Consider the following 22,396-nt stretch of genomic DNA (forward strand, 5'->3'; position numbering starts at 1 on the left):
CCACCCGGTGCACTGGCCCACATGCAATCCTGGAACTGTCCCCACACTTCAATGTTTAAATGACGCATTCGATTCCTCCCTCCTCACCTGCAGCTCACGCTCTGACAAAGTTACACAGTCAATACATCAGAGGCGGCCACGGGCAGGTGCCACCATGCATACACCACCACCACCTCCCCCCACCAACCCTTGCCAGAATCACTAGCAAGTCTGTTCCCATTCTGTTATTGCGTTCGTAAATGTGATATATTTCAAATACACCTCTGCGGAATCCGAGGTCGGAAAAAAAAACTTAGAAGGGCGGAATTCCATGATCCCAAAATCAGCATTCCATCAATTGGCAGAAATTTCTAAGGCCTGAATGTGGGCTAAGACTGCTAAAGGGATTAAGGCACTTTGAAGCTAATTTTCGCAGCTAATCTCTCACTCATCCACCATATCTGTACCATAAGGGCTGTGGAAGTCCCACTAAAGAACAGTAGAAAGCCAGCTCTGTTGTTACAGTAAATAGGGAGAATGGCTTTCCCGTGAGAGCATTTAATGTTGGGCTGGATACCAAAAGTGTAAACTGTTCTATTCTGCAATAATGGCATCTTTAATATAGACGGGCAACAGTTAATTGATTAAGTAATATACAGAGCTTTAGCTCGTCTATATTGAAGAGCCCAGAGTGGGATGAAGTCTCAAAACTTCAGTATGTATAGTTACTTCTGTAGCATAATAACATTGTATTTAGGTGCTGTAAAATATCATGGAGCTCTATCAGTGGTGACATCACAATAATCTTGAGTAATCTGTGATGACTCCATTTGAATAAAACATACTCAAATGTTTATGACTGAGGCTGGGAATGAGGACATTTGTTAAAACATGGCAGAGGGACTTACTGGGTAAATCTACTATGTGTGGTAGGGAGTTAAATGTGTAGATGGGATCCAGATTCTCGACTGCATTAGCTGACTAGTCAGGTCACGTTGGAGGCAATACAATAAGCCCTGTGCTCCTGACATACAGAGGAAAAAGTCTTTCTTCTGATCACTATTCGGTTATCCTTTCTTAATATTTAACAAGAACTGGAATGTCATTGCTTCATTGGAAATAGAAAATTACTCACTGTGTAGGTTCATACATGAAGAATGGTCAACAGAGTTAGGTATCAGAGGGTTGCTGCTATCCATCAAATCATGCATCCTGAACATGGAGGAAAGCATTTCTAAAAATCATATTTTAACATTTCCATTAATACCGATGGATTTCATTTAGAAGTACAAGGGGCTTGTCACAGATTACTCATGTACTAATGTGCGTAAATGTACTAATTACTCAATTTTTTCATTTACAATTTCAAGTTGTCCAGCTTTTAAACATACTTGTGTCACAATCTTGAAAGGCCCCTCTGGTGTTCGAGACCTCAAAGTAAGCAGGACCACATGAGAAATTTGGATTTCTGATCTCCCAAAACAAATGTGTGATTTCAGGACAAAAATATTGGGAAAGATTACTGAGGGAGATAACACATGATCAAAAAGGTAAGTTTTCTTTTAATGAGTGTGTTGAAGGAAGGGTGCAATGTATCAAGTCAAGCTAGTTTAAAGGAAATGTTTCCAAAATTAGGTGCTTAATGACTCTGGCACTAATTTGTTATCAAAAGTTCTAAGAAAGGAAAAGGTAGTGCTCGCGTACAGATTTTCTACAATGGCTAACATTGCCTTTTACTTCAATCTGAAGCAGGGGTATGGATAGTCCAGTCACAAAAAGCCCCTAAATCTGACCTCTTATAGTTTTCAAATTCAATGGGCCATTAAACAACACAAGAAAATCTTGCAAAACTTTGGAGTTATTTGGGAAATAATGCATAGTATTATTAGGCACTGACTTTGGTGAAATTGTCATTACGACATTCCCTGATTTCGAACTGGAAGGGAGGTCATATTAACCTCCTACGCTTCAGCATCAGAAAAACCTTGGTTTCCTCTATGTATTACTACATTACTTGGTCTGGTACTGAACCATAAGAACCCTGTCCTTTCCTTGTTCATTCTTTGAGGCAAAGATGACCATATTCATCAACTGGGGTATGTGGTAGGATTCCAATGGGTACATGGGTGATTGCAAAGGCCAATCTGTGTCCGGAAAGTTCTGTTGCAAATACACCAGGATACTGCAGACAATTGAGCTCTGGATGAATTGCTGACTCGGGATTTCATCTCCTTGTGTTTTCTCTCCCCTCTGATGTGTGCTTACTTTCTAAGAAGACAGCACCGTTTTTTATTTCGCTGTGCCAGGTGTAGTGATCCTGGGTGAGTTTCTCCCAGGACTCAAAGTTGACATCAAAATTCCTGGTTTGGCAATTCTTGTATGCGTCTCATCATCAATATAGACAGCTTGAAAGAGTGAAAGAGTGTGCTGCCAAGATAAGTGAACTTATTCATTGCTGATACGTTCTGGTCATGGACAAAGCTCAGGTTCAAGATAGGGCTTTCCTGGAGTAGGCTGGTACATTCCTTCTGTTTTCTACGTGCTGATTGAAAGGCTGAAGTCGTTGCATGCAAGGGAGAACAAGTCCATGCTACATTCCATATCCAATTCTGAATCCACCGTTGCTGCACAGTCAGTGGCAAATGGGAAATCACGAATTGTGTCCTTGAAGACCTTGGTCTTTGCCTGGAGTCATCTCAGATTGAGCAGCTTCCCATCCATGTGATATCTGATTTCAATGCTAGGATCACCATCATGGAGGGCATCAGAGAGCATGGTAAAGAAAAACATGCAGCAGAGTTGATACTAACACAACCCAGTTAAACTCCATTAATGACTGGGAATGAGTCAGAAGATTCACCATTATCCTGGACACGCATGAGCATGTCAATATGGAACTGTCAAAGTAATGTGATGAATTTCTCAGAGCAGCCATATTTCTTCATTACTTTCCAAAGGCACGTCATGGTTACTGTGTCAGAAGCCCTGGTCAGGTCAACAAACATGGTGTAGAATTGCATGTTCTGTACTTGTTATTTGTCCTGGAGCTGTCTAACTGCAAACACCAAATCAGTGGTTTCTCGATATTTTCTGAAACCACAGTGACTCACTTTCAACTGTAAAGACCAAGAAAATATAAAAGGTTCCCTATGCTTATTTATTTGATTTTATCAGGGAACAGCAAAAGTCCACATTTTGGCCTGAGAATCTGTCACGTTTCATAGCATACAATCATTTTGTTGAAGAAGATTTGGTGTTATTCTAACATAAATGAATTCATCAGGGATTAAAATACTCTTTTCATAAACAGGAAAAATTCTGTTTATTCAAGCCAAATCAGTCTACGAAATGTTGCCCATCATCAAATCCATCCAGGCCAACTGTGTTGAGATAGTCATTTCATTTTGAAAGCAACAAGGAATTGTTGCCAGGGTCACCCATCCACAGGGACATTGGTCAGTTTAATTGGCAAATCTACTGACCAACCCTGGACAGCAAGGGATCAGAGGTTAATCCCTCCTGAGTATGAGCACATCGAGCCGTGCTCAGGGCAAGCCTTAGTCTGAATCAGTGAGAAGTCTGGAAAAAAGAAAATGTTGCCTAACCCAGTAACAGAGACAGTGTGGCATGTTTCACTCTTTCAAGGAGGGATTAAAATTAACTTATTGACAAGAACTATTTAATAGTTTTGGTGTGTTCACTTACTGATTGTAAATAAAAAAAAGCTTAAAGATTTGCACCTGGCCTTAACTACCTAATGTTAATCAGTTACTCTTTCAGTGTGCGAAAAATTACGCTGACAACCAGTTTATGATTGTCAGTTGGGTTTGCAGTGTGGCACATTTGTGCGTACTGGAAGTTACATATATTAATACACAGGGCCATGTTCTTTACAGACAGAAGGAACATGTACACACATTGCACTTGTTTCGGCTAAACAAAATAAGTGGCAGCCATTCGCTGACTCATTCCTCAGGGCAATGGCTTGACCAATCAGGGTCAAGCTGCCTGGTTTAAATTTTACATAATACTTGGCAGTTAACTGTCAGTCGCCATCAATGGTGCATTCTCCATGGTAACGCCTCTACCAATCAGAGTCCATTTTCCAAACAATCAGCACTCTCTTTACATTTCGTATAAATTGTTGTCTTTCCCCTATATTGGTTTTCTTGCGAAGTGTACTGAACAGTACAAGACGAAAAGCTTTGGCATGTCTGTTTTTTCAGCAATATTCAAGTTCTGTACTACTAAATGATTAATTCCTTAAATGCGTTCAAGGACTTTTTTGATCAGCATGTTTCCAGTTCCATGAGGAAGGAAGCCATGGTAAACTTAATTCTGGGGAATGATTAGAAGGACTGGAACATGTTTTAGTTGGGGAGCATTTGGGGAACAGTAATCATATCATCAGGTTTAGAACAATTATGGAAAACTGCAAACCACAATCAAGTGGAAAAATACTCAACTAGAGGAGGACTAATTTCAGTGACTTGAAAAAGGATCTGGAGCACTTAGAGCAGCAGATCACCAGGTAGACCTGTAATTATCAAGGCTGGTGCTGTGTGCCATGAGTTCAGTCTTTCCAGGAGGGCAGTTTTAAGAAAATATTTAAGTACTAGGTACCGGACAGCAAGCAACAGGCGCACCCATCTCACTGATACCTATGAGTAAATACTTGCTTTCTTAAAAGGATAATTAAAAGATACTCTTAATGCAGCACTTTGATATTGAGAGTATTATTATTTAGATGGGAGAGGGTCCATGATCTATTTGAAAAGGTGTCCTTCAACCAAAAAAATTTGCGAACCACTGTGCTGGACAACTGGAGGATTGCAAATGTTACACCCCTGTTCAAAAAAGGGGAGAGGGATAAATCCCATCTCCAGGTGAGTCAGCCCAATGTGGGTGGGAGGGATTTTTTTAGAGACAATATTCCAGGACAAAATGAATTAGAACTTGGAAAAATATGGATTAATAAATGAACATTGGCATGGGTTTGTTAAAGGTAAATTGTATTTGACTAACGTAATTGTGTTCTTTGATGAAGTAATGAAGAGGTTTGATGAAGGCAGTGCAACTGATGTGTATGTGGATTTCCAAAAGGCATTTTGTAAAGTACTACATAACAGGCTTGCAAGCAAAATCAAAATCCATGGGATTAAAGGGCCAATGGTTGCATGGATATGATTTGACTAAGAGGCAGAAAGCAGGAGTGAACATTTAGTTTTCCGGCAGGAGGGAAGTATACAGTATGATAGAAGCAAAACACTGCAGATGCTGGAAATCTGAAGCAAAAACAGAAAATGCTGGGAAAACTCAGCAGGTCTGGCATTATCTGTGGACAGAGAAAGAGTTAACGTTTCGGGTAGGTATGACTCTTCTTCAGACTGGCGTTCCTGGAGTTAATTTTAGGACCGTTACTCTTTTTGATGATATTAATTGCCTGGGCTTGGGCACAAAGGCATTTCAAACTCAGAAATGTACTAAACTACAAGGAGGATAGTTACAGACTCCATGAAGACAGTGACTGGACTGGTGATAGGAAGACATATAACAGATGAAATTTGACACCAGCATTTTGTGTTCTAAGTACTATGGGGAAGAGCAACGGGACCGGGACCGTGACTAATTGGGTGGCTCTTTCACAAAGCTGGCACAGCAGGGTGGGCCTCCTTCTCCGCAGAAAGTGTTTTGGCTGACAAGGCGAAGATGAGAAATACACGAATAACCCAAAGCAATGCATTTTGCATCGTAATTTGGAAACGATGAAGAGGTGCAGTTGTGATCAAGATACTTTAGTCAGAAAAAAACTTTCAAAGAGAGCTATCATCACTCACTCGTTCAATAAAGTGGAACTAAAGCTCCCTGGAAAGGAGCTGATTCTCTCGGCTTGGCTCTGTTTACACGGTCCCAACCCGGTCCTGCTTGCCCTCCCTCTGTCGGTTGCACGGTAAACATCCGGTGTGTTTGAATAGTTTTGGGCGGGAAGCGGCTGCGGTGGCCGCCATCTTGTTTACCGCTTGTCGCTTGGGTAGTGTTTGTGTGCGGAGCCGGGATAGTGGCACCGGCGTTAGGACAGAAGCAGAGCTGCAGCTGACCGTAAGTCAAAGGCGAAGCACTCGACTGCACATGTTAACGAAGGTTAGCCGGCTCCCGGCGGCTGCTGCTGCACGGCCTAGCTTTATTTATAGTTGGTGCGGTGGATGCGCACGTCAGCGCTTGGGGAAGGAGAGAGGCCCCGGGCCCGCTATGGTCGAGCCTCTACTGGGCGCGTTGTTTGAGAGGGGGATAGCCCCCTGACCTGGGCACAGGATGGGTGAGAAAGGTTCCTGGAGAAGTCGGCGAGAAAACCGTGGGGTAAAATTGCGAAAGGAGGAGTACAGGAGAAGCGGCACATCCCCGGCCTCGAGTGACAAGCTCGGCCGTTGTTGCATTTCTGAGAGGCGGGTGGGACACGAAGGAAATTGCGGAGAATCCGTGGGCCCTCGGCAGCCTCCTTTCCTTTCGGTCCTTTGATCTATTGGAGAGTCGCACCGAGTCCCAGGCATCACGGTTCCCGGCTGTTCTCAGCGGATCTTAGTTGCATAACAACTGTGTAAAGGCTCCTTTGGGCCTATATCCTGGTTTTATCGTAATTGCAGGCTTCTAACTCCAAGTGTTTTAATCCTCTGCCTGATGCACCCCTTCTCTCCTTTCTGAATTTCACATGGGGCCTTTTATTTATTTCTCTAGTAATTACGGTTTTGACACCTCATCCGCCGCCTTGCAGAAATTCTGAGACACCGACGCTTTATGTTTATCGCGCGCTTTAATCGATCCATTTCTGAGCTCGGATTTAGATTGGCATTTCCAGTAATAAGTGTCAATATGTCACGAGCTCAAGTCAATTACTATATAGTGTTTTGTTCATTTTCGCTACTGAAAATCTCGTCTGTAGTTTATGATATTGTACGTTATCTCATTAATAACACTGTACTGAGCTTGTAAAGTTTCTGATTGGTGGCCTGTGTTAAATCTAAGACACATAGGATTCCCATTCTCTTTATAAATTGCTTTTAATACCTTCCTCCAGCATTAGAAACATGTCTATTTTTCATGCATTAGTCCTGATCTCTTAGGTTCTCTGGTCTGACCTGACTGAATCTCTCCAACCCTTTTATGTAAGTGTAATGCTCACAAAATAAGTATTTTATTATGCAATATAATATAAAAGCAAAATACTGCGAATGCTGGAAATCTAAAACAAAAACACTAAATGCTGGAAAAACTCAGCAGGTCTAAGCATCTGTGGAGAGAAAACCAGTTAAAGTTTCGAGTCCGTATGACTTTTTTTATTACAATTATTTGTTGTGTGCTGTGAGAAGATGAGCAAAGTTTGTTGTAAAAGTTAAATGAAGATTGAGTCTGTACTGTCATTACCGTCTGAATTTGTCACATTTTTAAAGTAGCTTGAATACATATTTCAACTTTAAAGTTGAAAAAAATAATTTGGTGAGATCTGACCATGTTTGATATGAAAATAGAAGAGGTCAGACAACAGTTCTGTTGAAGGGTCATGAGGACTCAAAACGTCAACTCTTTTCTTCTCCGCCGATGCTGCCAGACCCGCTGAGTTTTTCCAGGTAATTCTGTTTTTGTTGAGGTCAGACAACAACTTGTCGAGAGGGCATTTAAGGGTCAACCACATTGCTGTGGGTCTGGAGTCACACGTAGGCCAGACCAGGTAAGGACAACAGATTTCTTTCCCTAAAGGACATTAGTGAACCAGATGGGTTTTTACAACAATCTGCAATGGTTTCATGGTCATCATCAGACTTTTAATTCCAGATTTTTGTTTAATTCAAATTTCACCATCTGCTGTGGTGGGATTCGAAACCGGGTCCCGAAAGTATTACCCTGAGTCTCTGAAATACTAGCCTAGTGACAATACCATTACACCACCACCTTTTAACTGGTAAGAATTTTCATGAGGTGCTAAGTTTACTGTACAAAAGGAAATGAAAAAAAGAGAATATTTTTCTTGTGTGATATTAGTTGTTCAAAGTAATTCAAGATACATGATCTTGATTATCTGGTAACTTATTTGTGTGGAGGAAGAATCAAAGTGTCGCATGAGTAACAAGGAGGAATAACTTATATTGCACTTTTCAGACAAATTTGTCTTGAAAAGGTTTGACAACTTGAACATGTTTTTTATTCATTCACGGGATGTAGGCTTCGTTGGCTGGGCCAGCATTTATTGCCCATCCCTAGTTGAAGTGAGAGTACTTGAATTTGAACACTTTCCTGTGCCAATAAGAGCATATATAAAAGCAATATTTTGTGAAGACTACCACCTGTTAGAAATATTCAGCATTATTTACATTGAATTACAGCCTTGCAGCTTTATTGTATCTGTTAAATTGATATGCCTAAACTTTTGAGTTGTCAACAAATGACTTGTGCAACATGTTATCCTTAATGATGACTGCAGTATTTCTGGAGAGGTGATTTAATTTGTTCAGAAGTCCTACAAAGATCTCCCAACCGGAGTGCTAATTTCTGATCCTAGTCTTCATCTCTGATGCGTATTACAGGTTAAGCTAGCAATACAGGACTTTAAGTGCAATTTAGACATCTGAGTTGTGGATAATGCACCCAACGTGAATCCGGCAGTAGATTTATAAAATCTATTTCTTAGTGTTTCACAGTAGTTCCTCTATCTTGCAAATGTGTTCAAGGGGATTGTATTAACAATACAAACCCAGAGATCATACATTCTGTGGAAAACTGGGGTCCTTTAATTTTGCCTCTCGGCTGATTATGTTGTATGAATGGGGATAGGGTTGAATAGGGTTCTCGGCACATACCTCTGCCATGCTGTGTTAACTCAATGTTATTACAATTACACTGCTCTTCCTTGAGGCTTTTCCATATGTGGTTGATGCTTTGTAACTACAATGCTGAAAACAAATCTTTTTAAGAGCTTCTATCTCATGGAGGAGGCTTCAACCTGCTCTGAAAAATCTGCTCACATTTTTGACAGCTGTGACAAATTCCCCACAGCAGCCAATGCAATCCACAACATTCTAACCAAAACAACCCAAAACACTATAAAAGAAAAAAGTCAATTTGCTTTATCATCCAAAGTTAACAATTTTTTTTTAAAAATTCCTGGATTTGGATTCGGATCTGGATCTGCATCTTTGTCAAAAACTAATCAGTCCTTCTTTGCGCGATACCCTGCCTTTTTACCAAGTTTCATTGAAATCCACCATTAGTTTTCGAGATATATGATTTACAGAGAAACAGATTAACTAGTGGGGCAAAAACATTACTGCCGCCCACCTTCAATGATGGAGGTAAAGATATAAATCATACATGGTGATAAATTAATGAAAATGTAAATTGTATGTGGTGTGATTACATTAAGGAGATTTAAATTTTATGTGGTGATTTGGAAGGATTGGGTTTGATTGGATTGATGTAACAGTAACTGTTTACTCTCATACTTTACACTATTGTACGCCAAGTTCTGCGCTATTTCATGTCAGTGATCATGTTATGTTTTATGAGTTGTCCAGATACACTTTGTAGTTTCCAGATTGGCTGTAAGAAAGAGATTCATGACACCAGTGCATTTTTCCTATTTATAAAAAAAACCTTAGATTTCTTGGGTTTTTTTATTCTAAAAACCTGAATTGATTTTGAATGAAAAACATCCCACCATTTAACTTTGTAAGTGCTTGTCTTCTTTAAGTGCAATTGCTTAATGTCAAGTTTGAGAGTTCGGTTCAACAACAACTTCTAAAAATGTAATCTTTATTATATAGAATTAATATCTGGCAATGAGCAACAGTCTTGTAATTTAATTTAAACAACTGAAATGCTGCGGTGTGATTTTTATGGCTACCTACTGTATAACATTTTATATATTTAAAGCAATGACATTTTGGAGACCAAATTGTTTAATGTGAGCAGTGTTTAAAGGGTCTGTTAATTTCATGGGAAGGACTATACAGCATGCTAATTTTACATTAAATTATTTTAAGGGACCCTTGGATGCTTATGGACTTCATTTTGACTGGATATAACAGCTCAGAACACCTCCGTAAACATAAGAATGTAGTAACTTATTCAGTGCATCTCCTGCCAATGTAAGATTGTGGCAGATATGTCCACCGATACCCATCTACACATGTGCACTTGTCCCCAAATGCACAGAAAACTAATGACAGATTTTGTCCTTCCATACTTGGTTTGTGCCGGGGCTATTTCTAAATTATAAAATACCATTGTAAATTGATGTGGTGTGATCAATGAAATGAGTGGAGAACTGCAGTCATACAGATAAGAACGCCAAATATAAATGGGTCCACAGAGACTAGCTTACAGAAAGAATAACCTATGAACAGAAAATGCTGGACAGAAGCAGCAGGTCCTGCAGCATTTGTGTAGAAGCCCGGGTTAACGGGCCAGAGTGCTGAACCTTGTGTAGAACTAAAATGTAAATCCTAGATTCATCAAATAAATGCAGTTTATTTTCCTTTATTTCTGTCCTGGCCACTGCCTACTCCATTGCCACCAATGACATCATGGAGTAAACAGTACAACTGTGCATGCGCAGCGTTGGTAGCAAACACAGCCCAATGTGTTAGGGAAATTTCGAAGTCCTCCATAGCTATTTTATTGGCACTGCTATGAAAATTTTAAGTGAGCTCTTGAGATCAATTGCTGTAGTCAAGCATTTGGATTTGATCTATTGCGGATTGATGCCAAATTGTGTTTTGTTTAAATTAAATTTGCATGACGCAATACATCAAAAATCAGTTAATTGAGACCCCTTAATGGTTTATTACTTAATCCGTTAGTCTTTATGCTCAGTCTTTAACGCATATCTCCTGTTTACAACAATACCATTTTGCACATTTGTAAGTACTATGTGGTTTGCAGCTGGATTAATTTGTCTACTTTGCAAATGATTTGCCATCATTTCCATCTGCACTTCCAATACCATGTTATCCTCTTACTGTACTTTTCCAGTGCTAGAAGCTACTTAGGTTAAAATTGAGATGGGGAGAGATTCTTTTTTAAAAAAAACCTCCAACAATAACTAAAAGCTTAAGGAATTAGTCTCTGCACTTGTGAAAGTTAATTCTCCGTGTCAGAGAAGTTGTTTGACACTAATTAAGATGTACCACACAGTTAAAAGGCGACTTGCACTGGTCAGTTAGTTGGTAACTGAAATAAATACAGCAACAAAGGGTAGTCTTGGGTATCATGCAGTTTTTGGAGGTGCAGGACATCTTGGACAGCAACTTCCTCATTTCCATGTGCATGTGTGGTCGCTGAAAATAGCTGTCTGATTTCCATGTGAATAACGGTAAGTGCTGTTAACCTCAACATTATATTCAGTGCAAAATCTGACCTATTGTATTGAGCATGTAGTGCTACAATGAATTTGAGCGCCCTTTATCCTGCAAATTAGCAAGATTTCTGGGGGAAAAGGGTGGCAAAATACATCCCAGGTATTACATCTATAAATATCAATTAGTGGACACAGAAAAGAGATGCGTTTTTACTTGATGTGGGAGTAGCTGGCAATGGCAGCATTTGTTGCCATCCCTAATTGCCCTTGAAAGTGGTGGTGAACTACCTTCTTTGAATCACTGAGGTCTCTTATGAAGGTACTCCCACAGTGCTATTAGCTAGGGAGTTGCAGGATTCTGACCCAGCGATAATAAAGGAATGGCAGTATAGTTCCAAGTTAGGATGGTGTGTGGTTTGGAAGAGAGCTTGCAGGTGGTGCATTTCCACATGGTTACTTCTCTTGCTTTTCTAGGTGGTAGGGGCTGCGGATTTGGGAGATGCTGATGAAGGAACCTTTGCAAGTTGCTGCATTGCATCTAAGAGGTGGTACACGGAATCAGAGAATGGTTACAGCACAGAAGAATGCTTCTTGGCCCATCATGTCTGTGCTAGCTCTCTGCAAGAGCATTTCATCTAGTGCCACTCCCCTGCCTTTTCCACATATCCCTGAAAATTTTTCCTTTTCAGCTAATGATCTAATTTCCTCTTGAATGTCATGATTGAATCTGCCTCCACCATACTCTTAGGCAGTGCATTCCAGATCCTAACCACTTGCTGTGTAAAAAAAAAAATGGATTTCTTCATGTTGCCATTGCCTCTTTGTGCAGTTACCTTAAATCTGTGCCCTTTGGTTCTTGATCCTTCTCCCACTTCATTAACTGTGCACCACTGGCAAAGCAAGCGAATGCTTAAGCTGGTGTCTAAACTGCTGATCAAGCAAGTTGTTTTGTCCTGGATGGTGTCAAGCTTCTTGAGAACTGTTGAACCAGCACTCATCTAGCCAAATGGGCAATATGTCATCACACTGGAGAATTGTGCGTTGTAGATGGTAGAAAGCAATTTGAGAGTCAGGGTGATATACTTGCTTTAGAATACCCTCTTGACCTGCTCTTGTTATAGTTATGTGACTGGTCCAGTTAAATTTCTGGTCAATGGTGAACATATGAATTAGGAGCAGGAGTAGGCCATTTGGCCCCTTGAGCCTGCTCCACCATTCAATAAGTTTATGGTGTCCCGACTCACTGGGGATAGTGTGCTGCAATGTCAAGCCCCACTGCTCCCCGAGCCACTATAAATGTGAATAAGTTTGATCAAACCACTTAACTGTTTAATTTAGGTTAATGGAATATGAGCACCAGGTTTGTAAACCTAATAAGTAAATAACTTTATTGAACAAATTGTTTTTATGAACTGCTAATTTCTAACTCGAGAACCAAAACTGTACCCCTTCTTAAATCCCTATACATACATATACAAGACACACAAAACCATGGATTTTAAGGGTGGGATAAAACAGTTCAATAGCACCAACCTGGAATACAGGATTCGATGGGTTGATTTTGATTGTCTTCCAAGTTCCTTTCAGTTCTTTGTTCATGACTCAAGATGGTCTTCCCTGCACTTTGTCTTTAGTTCACTGGTTGAGTACTTGCTTTTCAATGTCCCCAACAGTGATTTTCCCCCTTTCCTCTTGATAGGGGTTATTTTTAGAGGGAGAGCGAGTTATAGAGATATGAGGGGGGAAACAAAGCTAGCTATTATTGTGAATTACTGGAATCTTGAGGAGGAGGAGGAGGTTTTAGGTCTTTTCTCTTTTCAGGCTAAGAGCTTTTCCTTGCTGTACTGCTCTCACTCAAACCCTGGTCAGGAGCCAGTTAAAAATATTGCCAGGCAGTTCCCTGTTAGACTGGACTCCTCCAAGGCACCATCTTGTCTTTCATGGCACACTCTGTTCCAGGACAGCAACATTGTATATATCCCTCACACTGTTCCAGTAGACATGTCTTTCAAACTGCAGCCATTGTAATTTTAATCTACAGTCCAACAGAAATAAAAAGATATGTTCTTTACAATGGCTTATTTGATTATGGCCTCAACTTTACTTTTCTTCCTATTAATTATACCCTTTGACTCTCTTGTCAATCAAGAATCTGTTTAACTCAGCCTTAAAAATATTCCTCCACTGCGCTCGGAGGAAGAGAATTCCACACACTCTCAACCCTCTGAGAGAAACTATTTCTCTCAATCTCTGTCTTAAATGGGAGACCCCTTATTTTTAAACTGTGTCCCCTACTTCTAATCTCCCACAAGGGAAAACATCCTTTCAGCATCCACCCTGTCAAGCCCCTTCAGGATCTTATATTTTTAAATAAAATCATCTCTCTTTCTTCTAAACTCCAGGACCCAACCTATCCAACTTTTCCTCATAGATTAAACCCCTCATTCCAGGAATCAATAAGGAGACCAAAACTGTACACAGTGGTCGAGATGTGGTCTCACTAATACCCTATACGACTGTAGCAAAACATCCCTACTTTTATATTCCATTCCTCTTGCAATAAACAACATTCCATTTGCATTCCTAATCACTTGCTGTACCTGCATAATAACTTTTGGTGATTCATGTACCAGGACACCCAGATTCCTCTACCTGTAATCTTTTCCTATTTAAATATTACGCTGTCTTTCTATTCTTCCTGCCAAAGTGAGGAAGATCACATTTTCCCATTTCTTCCATCGGCTAAATTTTTGCCCACTCACTTAACCTATCTATATCCTTCTGCAGAGTACCATCTTGCTGTCCTACCTCTTCCCAACTTGCTGTCCTACTTATCTTTCTGTCATCAGCATATTTAGCAACCGTACATTTGGCCCCATCATCCAAACCATTAATATGGATTGTAAATAGTTGAGGCCCCAGCACTGATCCCTATGGCACTCCACTCTTTCCATCTTGTCAATCCAAAAATGGCCCATTAATGCCTACTATGTTTCCTGTTAGCTAACCAATTCTCTATCCATGCTAATATATTAACTCCCTACACTAGAGCTTTTATTTTGTGTAGTAACATTTGATGTGTCAAATGCCTTCTGCAAATCTAAATACAGCACATCCACAAGATTCCCTTTATCCATGTTGCTTGTTACTTCTGTTTTGACATGGCAGATGATGTATGCCAGGAGGACTAAATCCACAAGGGAAACTTGGTCACACTATCACAACGGTTTTGCAATTTGTTTTTATTAAGAGAATGTGTGCACTGAATTTAAAAGTAATGAGTCCACCAAGACCTTTTAAAAAATTAAATTAAAAGACCTATTAACAAAATAAAGATTTCAAGCACATACATAAGACTACAATTACTTAGTAATATAACAAATCCTAAAATTCCTAATTGACCTGATGCCCAGTTACACACACATTTTAAGGCAAGTCTAAAATAGATTTCAGGTTTAAAACAGAAGCAGCAAGTTAACATGATACCCATAGTGGAATTTCAAATGGCCTTTCCCCAACTTCAGTTTCATTGCATAGTAGACTTATGCACAAATGGCTGGAGGCTTCATTAAGGCTATTTCACACATTCCCATTAGATCTTACATGGCCGCCTTCCACATTAGCCTTTTATTCTCCTTTATATATGTTTCTATCTTTTTAACATGTAATTTCTATTGTTCCATATGTCTTTGAAACTATCTGCCTCCATAATATAAAACTTTCATGTTGTCAATATTGTTAGTAACCTTTGGGAAAAATAAGCACACTCCTTAGCCTTGCTTATCTGGCTAGTTGTAAACAGACCAAGATACCATTGAAATCCAAATCTCTTCATTTACCTAAAAATGCAAATTCCCTTCATACCTTACATGCTAAGCCAGCATCCATGTTTACTCATTAGCATGTCAAGCACAGCCTCTTTTGATGATTTCAAGTCCACTTGACTCCAAATATAATTAAATTATGCAGACAGACCCAGCCATAATCACCCCCATAAACCTATTTCATAATAAACCAGAAAAAGTTATAAAATTATTATACTTTCGTCACACTTCCTCACAGAACTCCAATAAATGAGTCAAACGCAATTTCCCTTTCACAAAACTGTATTGCCTCTGCTTGATTGTATTGAGATTTTCTAAGTGCCCTGTTATAACTCCCTTAATAATAGATTCCAGCATTTTCTCTGTGACAGATGTTAAGCTAACTGGCCTGTAGTTTCCTGCTTCCTGCCTCCCTCCTATCTTGAATAGAGAAGTTACATTTGCTATTTTCCAATCTGATGGGACCTTTCCAGAGTCTGGGGAATTTTGGAAAATTTAAAACCAATGCATCTACTATCTCAGCAGCTACTTCTTCTAAGACCCTAGGATGAAGTCCATCAGGACCTGGGGACTCGCCAACTTTTAGTTCTAGTGATTTTCTCATACTCTTTGCTTGGCGATTATAATTGTTTTATGTTTCTCCCTTCCTTTCACCTCTTAATGCACATTTATTTCTGGCATGTTATTTATCCTCTGCAGTGAAGACAAATGCAAAATACCTGTTCAATTCATCTGCCAATTCCTTATTTTCCATTATTAACTTCCCAGGCACACTCTGTAGAGTATCAGCGTTCGCTTTATTCACGCTTCTTTAAATCCCTGTAGAAACTCTTATTGTCCATTTTTTTATTTCTAACTGCCATTTTCTCGTACTTGTCCTCATTTTTTTTGCCATTCTTTCCTGTTTTACATATTCTGCCCAATCTTTTAAACTACCACTAATCTTCGTGGAATTGTGCGCTTTTACTTTCAATTTGATACGGTCTTTAACTTTTGTTTTTAGCCATGGATAGTATGGTCTTTCTTTCTCACTGGAATGTATCTTTGCTGAGTGTTACACAATATCGCCTTAAATACCTGTCACTGCATCTCTACTGTCCACTGAGTTCAGGAAATACCTCAACAGCTCTGGGCAGAGAATACGAATGAACAAAGCTAGAGTTCATATAGATGTGATAGATACCACTAATTCTTACACCATTGTCAAGTTTTACTATAGCCACAACTGATTTTTCCCAGTCTCAGTTGTGCCCCAGCTCCATTTGATCTAGTTCTATTGATATTCTTACTTTTGGTGCATAGGTACCACTGTAAGCTTAGATGCTTGGTTTTGGCCTGTGCTTCATAGTAAGGTACATATTTAGCAATATGCAAGTGCCATACATATCCATTGTAAGGCTTGTAAAATGTCTTGCCAAGAGAGGAGGAGCTTGTTTTAAGTGTAATGTCATTTACAAAGTTGAATTTTTGGGGTAATCATTTTGGTGGAATCTGCTGTTTTTCTTTCCTGCCTTTGTACCGTTGTCCAGAATAGGTGACAGCAATGTTCCGTTACTGTCCAATGAAAATAGCATAATCCACTTCAGTTTAAAGTACAAGATTCCTTTTTCTTTCAGAATGCTTTATTGTTTGCTTTATTGTTGCTTTATTTGCTTTCTTCACCCAAAAACAAGAGGATTCTTTTATTTGAAGACTAGGACTAATATATACAGGTTACTGGAGAGCTCAATAAACACATCTAACCTAGGAATTTGACACGCACACAAAACAGCCAGCTGGTCATAAGCATGTTTTACATCACTGATTCAGCGATGACGTGTACATTTTTTGCACATTCTCTGAAAGCGATATCACAGCATCCTTAAAGCCGTATAAAAGGAACAATATGTAGATTATTTATTACTCAGTACTTCAGCTTGGCATTTAAATTATTCAGTAAAACAATGTAGGAACTAGTTTCTAAACATTATTTCAATTCATTGCATCATGCCATAAATTGAAAACCATACACTGAATTTTAATTAAGAAATTTGAGACAGATGGTGCATCCTTTTGAAATTGAACCTGTTCATGAGCCAAAACCTGTAGTTTAAAATATCATGTAATCTTCCAAGTTTTGAATAGAAAAGGTTTACTGTTATTAGAAATGCTTAATTGCAACTAATCCTGTTTGATCAAACATGATGGTGTTTCTAAACATTAGGCCTATATAATATTATGCAATAGACATCACTTTCTTCCCTTCAATCACACTACTTTGTGTGACATTTAACTACTGAAAACTTGTCTGCTTAAAACCTGCTGCCTCCATTCCCTGGCCTTAGGAAGATCTTAATTTGTCATCTGCATACATAGTAAAAAAAAACAGGCAATAATCCCAAATATGGATTGTATTCTGCTAGGAGAGCATATATGAATGTGGGAGAGCAGCCAGAATTAGCTTTGATGTGACTCGCTGGCCAATTAACCCACTGGCATTCATTACCAAGGCTACAGATGAAAAGTAGTTGCTCAGGATATTGGCAATCATGGAATGGTACCCCAGTAAATTTCCACCTCCTAACAAGAAGGGGAAAACGGAAAATACCTTGAGAAAAGCACACCGAACGATCAGAAGCTGAACATAAAGTTGTTGGAGCAGACCAAATCAAACACAGGAGAAATCAAAAAAGTGATGTAAGACTGACATCACAATCAACACAGGGAGGGGCATCAGAACCCAAGGCATTTAAGGCAAATATATAGGTTAAATATCTATATTACATATTTTGCCTGTTTAGTATATTTAACATCTGAGTAATTAGTTCAAGAATTGGAAAACGAGAGTGTCAGGAAAAGAGATCATTACACAGTGATAAGCTGATTGGTGAGGCTTTTTTTTGTCCAAATCATTGACATTTAGTCTTTAAAAAAGCACACAACAGACTAAAAGCTACATATAAAGCTAAGATGGCAAAGCAGATTGTATGCCTGGACTGCAGTGCATGGGAATTTGCGAATAGGGAGACTGGCTCAAGCGAACATCTCTGCAGTAGATGTCTGCCACTCTCAAATCTCTCTGGTTCAGAGTCATTTGAACAAGTTGGATATGTTTTGACAGAGATGGGTGGGGAACAGTACCTGGATAGTTTGCTCCAGACATCTCATTGAGGGGAAAACAAAAACAGAATTACCTGGAAAAACTCAGCAGGTCTGGCAGCATCGGCGGAGAAGAAAAGAGTTGACGTTTCGAGTCCTCATGACCCTTCGACAGAACTTGAGTTCGAGTCCAAGAAAGAGTTGAAGTATAAGCTGGTTTAAGGTGTGTGTGTGGGGGGTGGAGAGATAGAGAGACAGAGGTGGAGGGGGGGTGTGGTTGTAGGGACAAACAAGCAGTGATAGAAGCAGATCATCAAAAGATGTCAACGACAATAGTACAATAGAACACATAGGTGTTAAAGTTGGTGATATTATCTAAACGAATGTGCTAATTAAGAATGGATGGTAGGGCACTCAAGGTATAGCTCTAGTGGGGTTTTTTTTAATTTTTTTTTTGTAATGGAAATAGGTGGGTAAAGGAAAATCTTTATAATTTATTGGAAAAAAAAGGAAGGGGGAAACAGAAAGGGGGTGGGGATGGGGAGGGAGCTCACGACCTAAAGTTGTTGAATTCACTATTCAGTCCGGAAGGCTGTAAAGTCCCTAGTCGGAAGATGAGGTGTTGTTCCTCCAGTTTGCGTTGAGCTTCACTGGAACAATGCAGCAAGCCAAGGACAGACATGTGGGCAAGAGAGCAGGGTGGAGTGTTAAAATGGCAAGCGACAGGGAGGTTTGGGTCATTCTTGCGGACAGACTGCAGGTGTTCTGCAAAGCGGTTGCCCAGTTTACGTTTGGTCTCTCCAATGTAGAGGAGACCACATTGGGAGCAACAAATGCAGTAGACTAAGTTGGGGGAAATGCAAGTGAAATGCTGCTTCACTTGAAAGGAGTGTTTGGGTCCTTGGACAGTGAGGAGAGAGGAAGTGAAGGGGCAGGTGTTGCATCTTTTGCGTGGGCATGGGGTGGTGCCATAGGAGGGGGTTGAGGAGTAGGGGGTGATGGAGGAGTGGACCAGGGTGTCCCAGAGGGAGCGATCCCTACGGAATGCCGATAAGGGGGGTGAAGGGAAGATGTGTTTGGTGGTGGCATCATGCTGGAGTTGGCGGAAATGGCGGAGGATGATCCTTTGAATGCGGAGGCTGGTGGGGTGATAAGTGAGGACAAGGGGGACCCTATCATGTTTCTGGGAGGGAGGAGAAGGCGTGAGGGCGGATTCGTGGGAGATGGGCCGGACACGGTTGAGGGCCTTGTCAACGACCGTGGGTGGAAAACCTCGGTTAAGGAAGGAGGAGGACATGTCAGAGGAACTGTTTTTGAATGTAGCATCATCGGAACAGATGCGACAGAGGCGAAGGAACTGAGAGAATGGGATGGAGTCCTTACAGGAAGCGGGGTGTGAGGAGCTGTAGTCGAGATAGCTGTGGGAGTCGGTGGGTTCGTAATGGATATTGGTGGACAGTCTATCACCAGAGATTGAGACAGAGAGGTCAAGGAAGGGAAGGGAAGTGTCAGAGATGGACCACGTGAAAATGATGGAGGGGTGGAGATTGGAAGCAAAATTAATAAATTTTTCCAAGTCCCGACGAGAGCATGAAGCGGCACCGAAGTAATCATCGATGTACCGGAGAAAGAGTTGTGGAAGGGGGCCAGAGTAGGACTGGAACAAGGAATGTTCCACGTACCCCATAAAGAGACAGGCCCATGCGGGTACCCATTGCCATACCTTTTATTTGGAGGAAGTGAGAGGAGTTGAAGGGGAAGTTGTTCAGCGTGAGAACAAGTTCAGCCAGACGGAGGAGAGTAGTGGTGGATGGGGATTGTTCGGGCCTCTGTTCGAGGAAGAAGCTAAGGGCCCTCAGACCATCCTGGTGGGGAATGGAGGTGTAGAGGGATTGGACGTCCATGGTGAAGAGGAAGCGGTTGGGGCCAGGGAACTGGAAATTGTTGATGTGACGTAAGGTGTCAGAGGAATCACGGATGTAGGTGGGAAGGGACTGGACAAGGGGAGAGAGAAGGGAGTCAACATAATGAGAAATGAGTTCTGTGGGGCAGGAGCAAGCTGAGACGATCAGTCTACCGGGGCAGTTCTGTTTGTGGATTTTGGGTAGGAGATAGAAGCGGGCCGTTCGAGGTTGGGCGACTATCAGGTTGGAAGCTGTGGGAGGGAGATCCCCAGAGGAGATGAGGTCCGTGACAGTCCTGGAAACAATGGCTTGCTGTTCAGTGGTGGGGTCATGGTCCAGGGAGAGGTAGGAGGAAGTGTCTGCGAGTTGACGCTCAGCCTCCGCGAGCTAGAGGTCAGTGCACCAGACAACAACAGCACCACCCTTGTCAGCGGGTTTGATGACAATGTCAGGGTTGGACCTGAGAGAATGGAGTGCAGTAAGTTCAGAGAGAGACAGGTTAGAATGGGTGAGAGGAGCAGAGAAATTGAGACGACTAATGTCGCGCCGACAGTTCTCAATGAAAAGATCGAGAGAAGGTAAGAATCCAGAGGGAGGGGTCGAGGTGGAGGGAGAATATTGGAGATGGGTAAAAGGATCCGTTGAACTGGGAGAGGACTCCTGCCCAAAGAAGTGAGCCCAGAGACGAAGACGGCGGAAGAAGAGTTCAGTATCATGCCGAGCCCGAAATTCATTGAGGTGAGGGCGTAAGGGTATGAAACTAAGTCCTTTGCTGAGCACTGAACGTTCAGCATCGGAGAGGGGAAGGTCAGGGGGTATAGTGAATACACGGCTGGGGTTGGGATTGGAAGAAAGGGTGGGGACGGAGGGACAGTCAGGGGTGGAGGGTCCTAGATGGGTGTTGGTGTCGATGAGTTGTTGGAGCTTGCATTCCTTAGCACTTGAGAGAAAGAGAAAAAGTTTCTTGTTGAGGCGTCGGATGAGCCGAAGTATAAAATGAACACACTCGACCTCTCCCTCCAGCAGCACCGCCGTACCCATTTTCAAAGCTGCGCGTGCCCCCAGTTTCATTTTATCCTTCAACATTCCTTGTTGCAGTCCTACTCCGGCCCCCTTCCACAACTTTTTCTCCGGTACATCGATGATTACTTCGGTGCCGCTTCATGCTCTCGTCGGGACTTGGAAAAATTTATTAATTTTGCTTCCAGTCTCCACCCCTCCATCATTTTCACGTGGTCCATCTCTGACACTTCCCTTCCCTTCCTTGACCTCTCTGTCTCAATCTCTGGTGATAGACTGTCCACCAATATCCATTACAAACCCACCGACTCCCACAGCTATCTCGACTACAGCTCCTCACACCCCGCTTCCTGTAAGGACTCCATCCCATTCTCTCAGTTCCTTCGCCTCTGTCGCATCTGTTCCGATGATGCTACATTCAAAAACAGTTCCTCTGACATGTCCTCCTCCTTCCTTAACCGAGGTTTTCCACCCACGGTCGTTGACAGGGCCCTCAACCATGTCCGGCCCATCTCCCGCGCATCCGCCCTCACGCCTTCTCCTCCCTCCCAGAAACATGATAGGGTCCCCCTTGTCCTCACTTATCACCCCACCAGCCTCCGCATTCAAAGGATCATCCTCCGCCATTTCCGCCAACTCCAGCATGATGCCACCACCAAACACATCTTCCCTTCACCCCCCCTTATCGGCATTCCGTAGGGATCGCTCCCTCCGGGACACCCTGGTCCACTCCTCCATCACCTCCTACTCCTCAACCCCCTTCTATGGCACCACCCCATGCCCACGCAAAAGATGCAACACCTGCCCCTTCACTTCCTCTCTCCTCACCGTCCAAGGACCCAAACACTCCTTTCAAGTGAAGCAGCATTTCACTTGCATTTCCCCCAACTTAGTCTACTGCATTCGTTGCTCCCAATGTGGTCTCCTCTACATTGGAGAGACCAAACGTAAACTGGGCAACCGCTTTGCAGAACACCTGCAGTCTGTCCGCAAGAATGACCCAAACCTCCCTGTCACTTGCCATTTCAACACTCCACCCTGCTCTCTTGCCCACATGTCTGTCCTTGGCTTGCTGCATTGTTCCAGTGAAGCCCAACTCAAACTGGAGGAACAACACCTCATCTTCCGACTAGGCACTTTACAGCCTTCCGGACTGAATAGTAAATTCAACAACTTTAGGTCGTGAGCTCCCTCCCCATCCCCACCCCCTTTCTGTTTCCCCCTTCCTTTTTTTTCCAATAAAT

The 22,396-nt window shown here is 41.6% G+C and overlaps 1 protein-coding gene across 4 annotated transcripts in view; it reads left to right on the plus strand.

Moving 5' to 3' along the window:
- The first annotated feature begins 5,888 nt into the window (after positions 1-5,888).
- Positions 5,889-22,396, plus strand: part of rad21b (RAD21 cohesin complex component b) — a 55,297-nt gene continuing 38,789 nt past the window's right edge. Inside the window, exon 1 of one of the 4 annotated variants that reach the window (XM_041188962.1) lies at positions 5,889-6,120. The gene's annotated coding sequence lies outside the window, so the exon portion shown is untranslated. The remainder of the gene's footprint in view (positions 6,121-22,396) is intronic. The other 3 variants (XM_041188963.1, XM_041188961.1, XM_041188964.1) reach the window with 3 other exon arrangements.

The sequence above is a fragment of the Carcharodon carcharias genome, chromosome 6, assembly GCF_017639515.1.
Source record: "Carcharodon carcharias isolate sCarCar2 chromosome 6, sCarCar2.pri, whole genome shotgun sequence".
NCBI classification, from domain to species: domain Eukaryota; kingdom Metazoa; phylum Chordata; class Chondrichthyes; order Lamniformes; family Lamnidae; genus Carcharodon; species Carcharodon carcharias.